We start from the raw sequence: 14,245 nt of genomic DNA, 5'->3' as shown, positions 1-14,245 counted from the left end.
TGCGCACGCGGACCCTTGAAAATGTACTTGTTGGTGTTGATTTTCAGTAATAGGCACCTAAGAGGCCTACAACTTAGACCCCTAAATGAAGCGCTGAGCTTTTTTTTTTTTTTCTAAATTGATTCCACCATGGCTTGCCTTGCAATGCTTGCTTGTGATGTCACACAAATACCAGAGGAAAATCAAGCAGATAATACGAGCTGCATGGGACACATTTTTTTTAAAGAAGCAAAGTCAGCTGAATACAGGATCCCTCCTACACTACACAGACCACAAGCCAGAGGGAAACCTGAGATTCTGTAATCACGTGTTCCGTTTTTTTTAAAACATATTTTTTTGTGCAAAAAGGTGAAAATAATATAAAGTGATGCCAGTTCAGACCAGAACGGTTCAGAAAACTTTGAGTTTCCCAGCACAGATGAGCACATCCGAGGAACTTCAAGAAATCATCGAAAGCCCCAATATGCTCTGCTATTTGGCATTACTGCCTGCATTGGGGAAGCACAATATCAAGCACAGTTTTCTTTCCATAAGATCTTCTCGCTTTCCTTTTCTTTCAGGCCACAAAATGCATCGGAGTCATCAGAGAAGCATCACACTCAATCTGTTCCACCTGCCTAGTCTCCGGCAGGTGCTCCTCGAAGCTATGGGGCAGCAAACCTTATGGGGAAAAAAAGGTATGAAAAATGAATTAAAATCATGAACCATTAAAACTCTCCATTGTTATTCTTTTTTTTGTTTTTTTTTCATTTCTTGTGCATTTGTGAACCTTTTTTATTGCAATAAAAAGCCATATAGTAAATTTTAATTCATTAAAACCAAGCCTTGCTTTACAATAACAGGTGATTTACCTAATTCAGGTCCTGCCGACTGCAGAATTCTGCGGAAGCTGTAGAGGCCTTCTTTTACTACTTTTAGGAGTCCCAAATAATGTAATTAGGTCCCTACAACTTCTGCAGAATTTGGCCGCTAGGATGCTGACAGATGCAAGGAAATCTGACCACATCCCACCTCCGCTGTCTAAGTTGCAATGGCTACCTATACATTCAGGAACACAATATAAAGTTCTCATGCTTATCCATAGGATAATTCATAAGCGAAAATCAATATGGCTAGGTTCGAGCCTTCGATTTTACACCCCGCGGCGTTGTTTTCAGACATCAAACTAAGGATTACCAGCTCTACTAACTATTCTACAGGCTCATGGAGGGGAGCTGCGTGATACAGCGTTTGCAGGTGCACGCCTGTGGAATAGCAAGCCAAGCCACCTTCCTGCCAGCTGGAAGAGATAAAAGGCTTCAGGCAACACCTCAAACCTTGGCTTTTCAAACAAGCCTTTGTTGGTGTAATTCAAGCAGAGCCTAAAATTTAGAATCCAGACTGGAATGACGATATGTGAATTAGACAATTGTGAGAAGCAGTCAGAAATTAGACTATTATGCGACGTAGGTAGCCGGTGAGCTGCCGTTGTTAAAATTGTAAAAAGGGATGAAATATTAGGTTTTTAAGTGACTGTTTTATCATGCTTGCTTGTTTAGCACAATTTTGTATGTTTAAAATGTAAACCACCAGGGTGGAACCAGACTGCTGGCGCTAACCTATAAAAAGGAGATAGAGCAGCTTTTAAATTAGAACAAAGGGGAAAGCCGACAGTCGCTCAGCAGCGCATGGTTCGGAGAGAGGTATCTTCAAAGGATACTAATGATGCATTAGAATTAGGGCATCCCAACAGTGAAGATCCAATAATAAGAAAAGTAGTCCAAGTGCCTGTAACTAAAAACTCACCTGAGCTAAAAAATTCTAACTTATCCCTATCAATTAAAAAGCAGAATAAAAATACAAACAAAAAACAAACTTTGAAATGTTTGTATGCTAATGCCAGACGTCTAAGAAGTAAGATAGGAGAATTAGAATGTATAGCAGTGAATGATGACATAGACTTAATTGGCATCTCAGAGACATGGTGGAAAGAGGATAACCAATGGGACAGTGCTATACCGGGGTACAAATTATATCGCAATGACAGAGAGGAGCACCCGGGAGGAGGTGTGGCGCTTTATGTCCGGGATGGCATAGAGTCCAACAGGATAAACATCCTGCATGAGACTAAATGCAAAATTGAATCTTTATGGGTAGAAATCCCTTGTGTGTCAGGGAAGACTATAGTGATAGGGGTATTCTGCCATCCACCTGGTCAAGATGGTGAGACGGACAGTGAAGAGGTTAGGACTTTTCAGCTTGGAGAAGAGACGGCTGAGGGGGGATATGATAGAGGTGTTTAAAATCATGAAAGGTCTAGAACGGGTAGATGTGAATCAGTTATTTACTCTTTCGAATAATAGAAAGACTAGAGAGCACTCCATGAAGTTAGCATGTGACTCATTTAAAACTAATCGGAGAAAGTTCTTTTTTACTCAACGCACAATTAAACTCTGGAATTTGTTGCCAGAGGATGTGGTTAGTGCAGTTAGTATAGCTGTGTTTAAAAAAGGATTGGATAAGTTCTTGGAGGAGAAGTCCATTACCTGCTATTAATTAAGTTGACTTAGAAAATAGCCACTGCTATTACAAGCAACGGTAACATGGAATATACTTAGTTTTTGGGTACTTGCCAGGTTCTTATGGCCTGGATTGGCCACTGTTGGAAACAGGATGCTGGGCTTAATGGACCCTTGGTCTGACCCAGTATGGCATGTTCTTATGTTCTTATGAATATTTTTTATAATTTGCTCAGTAACTGGATGGTGCATCCATGATTCATGTGCCTTGGTTTTTAGCTGCTAGACACCCTAGAAAAGCTTCTTGTTTAAACCTGTCCTCCTAGTATCCATGGGAGTGCTCCATTTTTTATCTGATTATGTTGATGAATGTTGATGAGAACTGAGGGAAGAGATAGGAACCAAATTGAAATCAGATGTGTAGCAAGCTACTATAAACCAGGTTCCTGTCCCCATATGTTGGAGCCTTACAATGTGGAACGAGCTGAGTCTGGAGCTGAGTGATACATTTTGGACCTGTCAAAAACAGGTCTTCAACAGTGCAGAGTCTGCAAACCACCCCAGCCAAGGTGAAAGAATATAAAAATACAACAAAACCACTGTGTTCTCTCCTGTGAAAGACAAATGTTCTGCAAGAGCCAGTATCCAGCACTCACAGTGTTAACAAGTTGGGAAAAGGGCTTTACTGTTTAGGCTGCCCAGAAAACAGCACTACATAGCCAGCAGAGGAGGAAGTCAAAGGAATTCTGGGAGACCATTTAAGGAAGAAAAAGTGCTCCTGTCATCTGCATGCCTACTACTCCAGCGATGCCAGGACTGCCGCCCCAATACGCATCTTTTAGTGATGTGTTTTCCAAAGAAGCTGCTGACATCCTTCCTCTGCATAGGTCCTATGACCATGCCATAAGACTGAAACCCAATACTGAACCTCCTAAAGGACGTGTCTATCCACTCTCAGCGATTGAGAACAAGGTGATGTCCGAATACATTGAGGAGAATTTACAGACCATCGAAGTCTCCAGCCAGCACAGGCTTCTTCTTTGTGGGGAAGAAGGACGGTACCCTACGTCCTTGTATCGATTACCAAGGTCTGAACGAGATCACGATTAAAGACCGCTACTCCCTGCCTTTAATCTCAGAGCTGTTTGACCGGCTTCAGGGGGCCAAAATATTCTCAAAACTTGATCTGAAGGGGGCCTACAACTTAGTTCGCATTCGTAGTGGCGATGAATGGAAAACAGCCTTCAATACTTGAGACGGCTATTTTGAGTACTTAGTTATGCCCTTCGGCCTGTGCAACACACCTGCTATATTTCAGAACATGATGAACGACATCCTGCGGGACCTGCTGTACAAGAGTGTCATGGTATACCTGGATGATATCCTGATATTTTCCCAGGATTTGCCCACTCGTCTAGAGGATGTCAAGCAAGTACTACTCCGACTCCGTGAACACCGGCTCTACGCCAAACTCTCCAAGTGCGAATTTCATAAAGACTCAGTGCCTTTTCTTGGCTGTATTGTGTCTAAATATGGCGTCCAGATGGACCCTCAAAAGCTTGAGAGTATCAAAAATTGGTCCCAACCTACCAGCCTGAAGGCCCTGAGATGATTCCTGGGGTTTACCAACTATAATAGAAGCTTTATAAAGAACTACTCTTCTTTAACAGTACCCTTGACCTCAATGACCCGCAAGGGTGCCAACGCTTCAAAATGATCTGCGGAGGCCATTTTCGCGTTTGAGAAACTAAAGACTGCTTTTTCCATGGAACCATGCTTGCGGCATCCTGACCCCAACAAGCCCTTAATCATAGAAGTTGATGCTTCAGATGTCAGCGTGGGGGCTGTATTGAACCAGACTGGAGACTCTAAAACCTTACGTCCCTGCTCTTTCTTCTCATGACGTTTCTCCCCGGCAGAGAAGAACTATGGGATCGGCGATAAAGAGCACTTGGCAATAAAGCTTGCATTCGAGGAATGGCAGCCTTGGCTTGAAGGCGCTCAACATCAAATAAGCGTATTCACAGACCACAAAAATCTAGAGTACCTCTGCCATGCGCAACATCTCAACCACAGACAAGCTAGATGGTCCTTATTTTTCAATCGTTTCGACTTTGTGCTTAAATATCGCCCCGGAGACAGAAATACCAGAGCTGATGCCTTGACATGCTCCTTTCTCTCGGAGGATGTGCCTGAAGAACCTCAGCACATAATTGACCCAAAGAAAGTCATCTTGGCGACTACACATTCTGTGCCCACTGGTAAGACCATCGTGCCTAAACACCTCAGGAAGAAAGTGCTCTTTTGGGCGCATGATTCCAAGCTGGCTGGCCATCCTGGTCAACGCCATACCCTGCTCAAGATCCAGAAGTTTTATTGGTGGCCTACTATTAAGAAGGATACCCTATCTTATGTGGCATCCTGTACCAACTGTGCCAAAAACAAACCTGCTTCTGGACAACCGTGGGGACTGCTGCAACCACTGCCAGTTCCGGAACAGCCTTGGTCATACATCGCTACTGATTTTGTAGTCGATTTACCCCCTTCTGGAGGAATGAATACCATCTGGGTAACAGTCGATCGCTTCAGCAAGATGGCCCATTTTGTGGCACTGCCTGGCTTACCTTCAGCCTTGGAGCTCGCAAAGCTCTTCATATCGCACATTTTTCGTCTTCACGGCCTACCAAGACACATTGTCTCAGACCGAGGATCTCAATTCACGGCAAGATTCTAGAGGGCTTTGTGCAAGTTATTCGACATCTCTCTAGACTACACTTCAGCCTCTCATCCGCAATCAAATGGCCAAACAGAACAGATGAAGAGAACTTTAAAACAGTTCATTTGAGCCTACGTGAGTTGCCGTCAGAATAACTGGGCTGAACTGTTACCTTGGGCTGAATTCGCCATCAACTCTCATCCAGCAACATCAACTGGATCAACACCTTTTGAAGTGGTATATGGACGCTCTCCAACACCGCCACTTCCACTGAAGCTCTCAGTGACGTCCCAAGCAGCTCAATCTACTGCTGATGAAATCCATAACCTGTGGACTCAGACGAAAGACATGCTAGTTAAAGCGAGTGACCGCGCTAAGAAGTTCTATGACGCTCACCATTCTCAAGCGCCTGTCTTCAAACCCGGTGACAAAGTCTGGTTATCTACCAAACATCTCAGACTGAAATTACCCTCCACTCGGTTTGCTCCTCGCTATGTTGGACCATTTCCAATCCTCCGACCTTTTGGCAACATCACTTACAGTCTGAAGTTACCACCCGGACTAAACATCCACTACGCTCTTCACTTTTCACTCTTGAAACCTCTCATACTCAGTGAATTCTCTTCCAAGACTCAGAAACCACCTGCCATCAACGCAGAAGATGACCTAGAATTCAAGGTCGAAGAGATTCTTGATGTCCGTAGACAAGGCAAAACACTTGAATACCTCCTTTCTTGGGAGGGTTTCGGCCCCGAAGAAAACTCTTGAGAGCCTCAGGCTAACATCCTTGATAAAGAGATGCTCCGTCAATTTCATCTCACACATCCTTCAAAACCTAAACCTGGTACCCGCAGAGGAGACCGCCCTTTGAAGGGGAGTACTGTTACGACTGTCGCTGCCCGATGTCTCCACTCCGCCCTCCTTACCTCTCTGGCGACTCCTCCCGTGGTTGACGGATGTTTGGCTGCCGCAGCATCTGCCTACCGTCCTCTCCGGCATCCCCAGTCCGGCTTGGGCGCTGCCTCCCATCATGCTGTCCAGCTGCCTTAGGGCGTGCGCGCACCATGCGGCCCTGCTTCAAATACTTTCTTTGGCGCAAACCTCAGGGGTGTCCCCCTGTGATGACGTCATGCATAACCTGTGGACTCAAACGAGTTAGCAACAGGTATTCGTACTGGTGAACTCCTTACGGATGGGATTCGCTCTCCGTACCTAGCTACTCTGCCTCTCCATTATTGGACTTACTCTATTTGGGGTACCTGCTCCTCGGGGGCCTCTCTCTTCTCTTTCAGGTCGCTGTCTGGAACCGGTACTCGTTCCTCGAGGGCCCATGTTCCCGGACTCGCTGCCTGAACTCCACTTCTGCCTGTTTTCAGCCTACAGAATTGTCTGAAACCATGTCCCTTGCATAATTTCATCAGAACCAGGCCGATACGATAAAACCGTATGGAAAACTTGCGCTCAGTGTTGAGCACCCACTTTCCTAAGACGCGCCCAGCCACCTCTCCTGGGCGCGATAGAATATTTAAATGAGGGGGGGTCGCGCTGCCATGGAGGCGCTAGGGACAAATGTGCGCCCCCTTGCACCTCCTTGGCAGCGAGCTCCCAGGAGAGGTGGCTGTCAGCGGGTTAAGAAAATGCACGCTCAATTTTACGAGTGTCCGTTTTCCTAACCTGTGCAGAACCACCAGTTAAGAAAATGGGTGCTCGTTAACTGAGCGTCCCTTTTCCTGTCCTGACCGCAGGCACACTTTTTTTTTTTTTTTAAATCTCTTGGTTCCTCCGACTTAATATCGCCACGATATTAAGTCAGAGGATGTACAGAAAAGCAGTATTTTCTGCTTTTCTGTACACTTGTTTGGGCTGCTCAGAAATTAGCAGGGGGTTGGCTGCGCGTTTTGGACTTACTAATCCCCTTATGGTATAAAGGGTTGTGAACGCGCATCCAAAACCCACGTCCAACCGCGGGTTAAACAGTGCACTCAGCTGAGTGCGCTGTATTGTATCGGCCTGGGACTGTAGCACCTAGTGTATGGGTGGCAAAACCACCTGCTGGTTGTTAAGACTGTCGCTGCCCGACGTCTCCACTCCGCCCTCCTTACCGCTCTAGCGACTCCTCCCGCGGGTGACGGACGTTTGGCTGCCGCGGCGTCTGCCAGCCGTTCTCTCCGGCGTCCCCGGTCCGACTTGGGCGCTGCCTCCCGCCATGCTGTCCAGCTGCCTTAGGGCGCTCGCGCCACGCGGCCCTGCTTCAAATACTCTCTTTGGCGCAAACCTCAGGGGCGTCCCCCTGTGTTGACGTCACGCATCCCGGATACAAAAAGCCTACACCGCTGCTAATCGAGTTAGCAACAGGTATTCGTACTGGTGAACTCCTTACGGACGTGATTCACTCTCCGTACCTAGCTACTCTTCCTCTCCATTATTGGACTTACTCTATTTGGGGTACCTGCTCCTCGGGGGCCTCTCTCTTCTCTTTCAGGTCGCTGTCTGGAACAGGTACTCGCTCCTCGAGGGCCTGCCTTTACTGCTCCTGTGTTCCATCCCTACCGAGAGAAACCGCTGTGTGAGTACTCAACCAACGACGCTCTATTCCTGCATATATTTCATTGTACTCACTATCTCTGTTTCTCTTCACTACAGCACAGCCATTGTGGGATCGCTGTTCCAGAGCCCCGAGGGACTACAAGCCCAGCCGGGCTTCATCTCTGCTCACTACTGCCACCTCTGGTGGCTCCTCAATACTGTTAATAAAAGATCTATCTGTGTTGTGTGTCCTATGAGCCTGACCTGTGGCCCCTCACGGGACTTCCCCCCGTGGGCGTGGACAGCAGTCACAGTGTCCAAGGGTCCACCCAAAACCTTACAAACAATAACACTGGTCTCATCCCCTGGGCAGTTCACCTGCTCCCTTTCAGAGACAGTAAAGCCTTTTAGGATTTTTTTTCTCTATCCCTCTGCAACTTTCTATATTCTAGGTTAAAGAAAAAGATGCCCTTAGCATGATCACTTGACATAAGAACTTAAGAAATTGCCATGCTGGGTCAGACCAAGGGTCCATCAAGCCCAGCATCCTATTTCCAACAGTGACCAATCCAGGCCACAAGAACCTGGCAATTACCCAAATACTAAGAAGATCCCATGCTACTGATACAATTAATAGCAGTGGCTATTCCCTAAGTAAACTTCATTAATAGCAGATTATGGACTTCTCCTCCAAGAACTTATCCAAACCTTTTTTAAACCCAGCTACACTAACTGCACTAACCACATCCTTTAGCAACAAATTCCAGAGCTTTATTGTGCATTGAGTGAAAAATAATTTTCTCCGATTAGTCTTAAATCTGCTACTTGCTAACTTCATGGAATGCCCCCTAGTCCTTCTATTATTTAAAAGTGTAAATAACTGATTCACATCAACCCGTTCAAGGCCTCTCATGACCTTAAAGACCTCTATCATATCCACCCTCAGCCATCTCTTCTCAGAGCTGAACAGCCCTAACCTCTTGTCTTTCCTCATAAGGGAGCTGTTCCATCCCCTTTATCATTTTGGTTGCCCTTCTGTTATGGCTAAGCGGTGTTTGGGTGGATTCTTGGGTACTGTGGCAGATGACCACGCCCATGGGGAGGAGCCCCGTGAGGCGCCACAGTACTGGGCTAAATGCAGGATGCACAAACACAGAATTAGTTCTTTATTAGACAGCTTGTAGGGTACCACCAGAGGTGGCAGTAGTGAGTTAGTATGGATATAGCAGTCTCAGGACCCTCGGCAGAGGGGACCCTTCTCACCCCATTGGTAAAGGGGAATTCCGGTGTAGTCTTCCAGTCAGGCAGTACTGAGGATGAGATAGACTGAGAGTTAGATTACTCACTAGATGGTTGCTGTAGGTATGCGAGTCCACCAGGTTGAAGAAGATGGTACAGGCACTGAGACAGGGAGAGCAGGCCCTTGAGGAGCGAGTACCTGATCCCTGTAAGGCACCTGAAATAAAGCAGAGGGCCCCCGAGGAGCGGGTACCCAGGTTAGCAATTACCCCGAAGGGCTGAGAGAGAGCTGCCAGCAGCAGCACGGAAGCAGCAGAGTAGCTTAGACCGGCCAAGACCAAGTCCTTGCTAACTCAATGAGCTAGCAACATAGTACAGGCTATATACCCGGATGGCGTGACATCAGTAGAGGGGAACGCCCCCGAGGTTCGCGCCATAGCTGGAATAAAGATGTGGGTGGCGTGCGCGCGCGCACCCTAGTAGGCCCTTAGGAGGAGCATGGAGGGAGGCAGCACCATAGCCGTTCCGGGGATGCCGGAGAGGTCGACTTGTAGACGCGGCAGCAGCCATTTTTCCTAGGGATGCGGGAGGAGCCGTGAACAAGGTGAGGCAAACGGAGCGAAGCCGTCTAGCACCAACGGACGCAACACCTTCTCTGTACCTTCTCCATTGCAACTATATCTTTTTTGAGATGCGGCGACCAGAATTGTACACAGTATTCAAGGTGCGGTCTCACCATGGAGCGATATAGAGGCATTATGACATTTTCCGTTCTATTAACCATTCCCTTCCTAATAATTCCTAACATTCAGTTTGCTTTTTTGACAGCTGCAGCACACTGAGCTGACAATTTTTTTTTTTTTATATTTAAGATTTTATTGAGACACCTTAACACAATAATCTCATAACAGAAATGACAACAAGTATGCTTGTGAATACCAGTTGAAAATAAAAATAAATAAAAATGTCACTGGTGCAGTCAACTGATCAAGTCCACTAAACAAGTACAGGTAATGTCCTTGTCTTCTCGCCGAGGATCGCCTGTATGATAAGCAAACTGTGAACAGGAACAAGGAAGATAACCTAAGCAATCGTAGCACCCGAACCGACGATTTTAAAGTATTATCCACTGTGATGCCTAGATCTTTTTCCTGGGTGCTAGCTCCTAATATGGAACCTAACATTGGTAACTACAGCACGGGTTATTTTTCCCTATATGCAACACCTTGCACTTGTCCACATTAAATTTCATCTGCCATTGGGATGCCCAATCTTCCAGCCTTGCAAGGTCCTCCTGTAATGTACCACAATCTGCTTGTGATTTAACTACTCTGAATAATTTTGTATCATCTGCAAATTTGATAACCTCACTCATCATATTCCTTTCCAGATCATTTATATATATATATATATATTGAAAAGCACCGGTCCGATTACAGATCCCTGAGGCACTCCACTGTTTACCCTTTTCCACTGAGAAAATTGACCATTTAATCCTACTCCTGTTTCCTGTCTTTTAACCAGTTTGTAATCCATGAAAGGACATCGCCTCCTATCCCATGACTTTATAGTTTTCTTAGAAGCCTCTCATGAAAATCCAAATACACTACATCTACCGGTTCACCTTTATCCACGTTTATTAACCCCTTCAAAAAAATGAAGCAGATTTGTTAGGCAAGACTTCCCTTGCGTAAATTCATGTTGTTTCATTAAACCATGTCTTTCTATATGCTCTACGATTTTGATCTTGAGAATAGTTTCCACTATTTTTCCCGGCACTGATGTCAGGCTCACTGGTCTATAGTTACCCGGATTGCCCCTGGAGCCCTTTTTAAATATTGGGCTTACATTGGCCACATTCCAGTCTTCAGGTACAATGGATGATTTTTTGATAGGTTACAAATTTTAACTAATAGATCAGAAATTTCATTTTTTAGTTCCTTCAGTACCCTAGGATGCATACCATCCGGTCCAGGTGATTTGCTACTCTTTAGTTTGTCAATCTGGCCTCTACATCTTCCAGGTTCACAGTGATTTGGTTCAGTTCGTCTGACTCATCACCCCTGAAAACCATCTCCGGAAATGGTATCTCCCCAACATCCTCATTAGTAAACACGGAAGCAAAGAATTCATTTAGTCTTTCTGCAATGGCCTTATCTTCCCTAAGAGCCCCTTTAACCCCTCAGTCATGTAATAGTCCAACCGACTCCCTCACAGGTTTCTTGCTTCGGATATATTTTTAAAAGTTTTTATTATGAGTTTTTGCCTCTATGGCCAACTTCATTTCAATTTCTCTCTTTGCCTGTCTTACACTTAATTTGACAATACTTATGTTTTATCCTATTTTATTCAGATGGATCCTTCTTCCAATTTTTGAAGGATTTGTTTTGGCTAAAATAGCCTCTTTCACCTCACCTTTTAACCATGATGGTAATCGTTTTTCCTTCCTTCCACCTTTCTTAATGCGTGGAATACATATAGACTGCGCCTCTAGGATTGTATTTTTAAAACAATATCCATGCCTATTGAACACTTTTAACCTTTGCAGCTGCACCTTTCAGTTTTTTTCAAACTATTTTCCTCATTTTATCAACGTTTCCTTTTGAAAGTTTAGTGTTAGAGCTGCAGATTTACTTATTGTCCCTCTTCCAGTTATTAGTTTAAATTTGATCATGTTATGATCACTGTTGCCAAGTGGCTCCACCACCGTTACCTCTTTCACCAAATCCTGCGTTCCACTAAGAATTAAATCTAAAATAGCTCCCTCTCTCGTTGGTTCCTGAACCAATTGCTCCATGAAGCAGTCATTTATTACATCCAGGAACTTTGTCTCTAGCAAGTCCTGATGTTACATTTACCCAGTCAATATTAGGGTAATTGAAATCTCACATTATTATTGCACTGCCAAATTGGTTAGCTTCCCTGATTTCTCTTAGCATTTCATCATCTGTCTGACCATTTTGTCCAGGTGGACGGTAGTATACTCCTATCACTATAATACAAATCTCCAGATTCTAAACAGAAATGTTTTATTGAAAATCTAAATTTAAAAAATGCACATCTCTTTGTATATTTCAAATGAGTTAATGTGAATGCCCATTTTATGCTGGGCATTGAACAGACTATGGCAAAATCTTTTCCACTAAGCTTTAAGATTTTTCTATGCTGCCTTCCTACTTTGGATGAATACAGAGTAGCGGATTAGACAATGATCTGTTCACCTTTTTAATGTAACCTATGAAAGGCTTGTTCAGCGAGAGAACATTGCATGGTCACCTTCTGTAGGAAGATAGAAAGAAAAAACACTTACAGAGTAGTCCGTTAAAATGAAAGAAGACCCAAGGTCTGTCAAATTCAACCTTCTTCTAAATTGCCTAGCAACTACCTCTACATGGCAGAGGAATGTGAAAAAAAAAAAATCCAACTGTGCATCTGTAGCCAACTCTGCTGCATAGTGAAACGAATCCTTTCTGGTCCTAAATATAATGATCAGCTTAAGTCCTTAGATCGTCAGTGTTGCTCAACATCGTGCCCACCACATTTTTTTCCTCCAAAATCCTGTCCAATTGTCTGTTTCAAGTTTAGAGTTGCAGCCATATTAGTCTCCATTCAGGATTTCATCACTCTGAGTGAAATATCCCTTTCACTGAACACGGTGAACTATGTTTTCCTCTTAACCTCAGAGGGTATTCTCATGCATTTGTGATGTGACCTCTAAAGTAGGGCCTGGCCCTAGATGGACCCTTGGAGATATTCTGGGGGAAATGCATTTGGCCCTTACTTTTGGGATTTAGTGATGAGCACTGTTGCAGACGTTTACTGTAATCTGAACCACACCGTCTCCCAGAATCATCAGGATTTCTCAAGGAGTACGCTTGGGTGTATCTTCCTCTCCGGGTCCCTCCACACTCCATGCTCTCGTGAGACTCCAAAATAAAATCACGAAATTCACTCCAATTGAGTCCAACTGTCTCATTTATTTCCTTGCACATATATAACATGGCAGACGGAGATTTCAGTTAGGAAGTAGTTTTTACAGTTCAGTTGAATCCCAAAATTTACCCATGCATCAAATTATATTAATTCTGTCAGATGCAAAATTTTCATCCACATCAGGCAATGTTGCTCATATATTGAGATTTCACTAAACAGTAGACTAATGCAACACCATGGTACTCACAAGATGATGGTTTTCCCCATGCTTCAGTAAGAGGAGTCGAGTTGGCAATACCCTCCATGGAGCTTGGGAATGCGCTACAAAAAGGGCGACCAAAATGATAAAGGGGATGGAACAACTTTGCTATGAGGAAAGGCTTAAGAGGTTAGGGCTCTTCAGCTAGAAGAAGAGATGACTGAGGGGGAGATATGATAGAGGTCTATAGAATCATGAGTGGAGTAGAAAGGGTAAATATGAACCAGTTATTTACTCTCAAAAAAATATAAAGACTCATGGTCACTCCATGAAGTTAGTAAGTAGTACATTTAAAACAAATAAAATATTTCTTTTTCTACTCAATCCACAGTTAGGCTCTGGAACTCATTGCCAGAAAATGTGATAAAAGTAGTTAGTGTAAATGGGTTTAAAAAAGATTTGGACAAGTTATTGAAGAAAAAGCCAATAAGCTGTTATTAACAAGGTAGATATCGGAAAAGTCAGTATTTATCATGGGCATTAGCAGCATGGGACCTATGTAACATTTGGGATCTTGCCAGGTATTTGTGACCTGGATTGGCCACTGTTGAAAACAGGGCCAGTCCTCTAGGGCTGCATGCTGGAGAAAGGGATCATGCCTGTCCAAAGCTCTCCAAGGAGTGACTCAACTAATGTTGATGCATGCTCAGATAAAACAATAATAAAACAATAACAATTCCATAAATTGAGCTAGATTACCATTCTAAATAGTAACCATGGGTTACATTAACAAAGGGATTTTTATATCTCTTTTAAGTGGTGTAGTGTGTGAGAACCTCTAGAGGCAGTGTGCTCTGGCTCAATATAAGCTGGGGGATTTGAGGGGAGAAGAAGTGAGTTTGGTGGGAAGTTGGAGTGAAGTAAGGATAGGGAAAGCAGAATTGCTTGCTTGCAATAGGTGTTGTCCAAGGACAGCAGGATGTCGCCCTCACACATGAGTGACTTCATCTGATGGAGCCCGGCACGGAACTTTGATCTCAAAGATTCTAGAGCTTTCAGCATGCTCTACTGAGCATGTGCAGCTATAGCCACCTCTTTGTCTCTCAGGCAGAGTCCTTCAGTCCATGATATAGC

The 14,245-nt window shown here is 44.4% G+C and overlaps 1 long non-coding RNA gene across 1 annotated transcript in view; it reads right to left on the bottom strand.

Moving 5' to 3' along the window:
* Positions 1 to 203: 203 nt before the first annotated feature.
* LOC115086754 overlaps positions 204 to 14,245 on the bottom strand; it is a 44,064-nt gene continuing 30,022 nt past the window's right edge. The window contains exon 2 of the long non-coding RNA XR_003855330.1: positions 204 to 660. This is a non-coding gene — a long non-coding RNA (uncharacterized LOC115086754). The remainder of the gene's footprint in view (positions 661 to 14,245) is intronic.

Source organism: Rhinatrema bivittatum, chromosome 3 (assembly GCF_901001135.1).
Source record: "Rhinatrema bivittatum chromosome 3, aRhiBiv1.1, whole genome shotgun sequence".
Classification (NCBI taxonomy): domain Eukaryota; kingdom Metazoa; phylum Chordata; class Amphibia; order Gymnophiona; family Rhinatrematidae; genus Rhinatrema; species Rhinatrema bivittatum.
The sequence above is the reverse complement of the archived record's forward strand: the minus strand, read 5'-3'. Positions and strand labels throughout refer to the sequence as shown.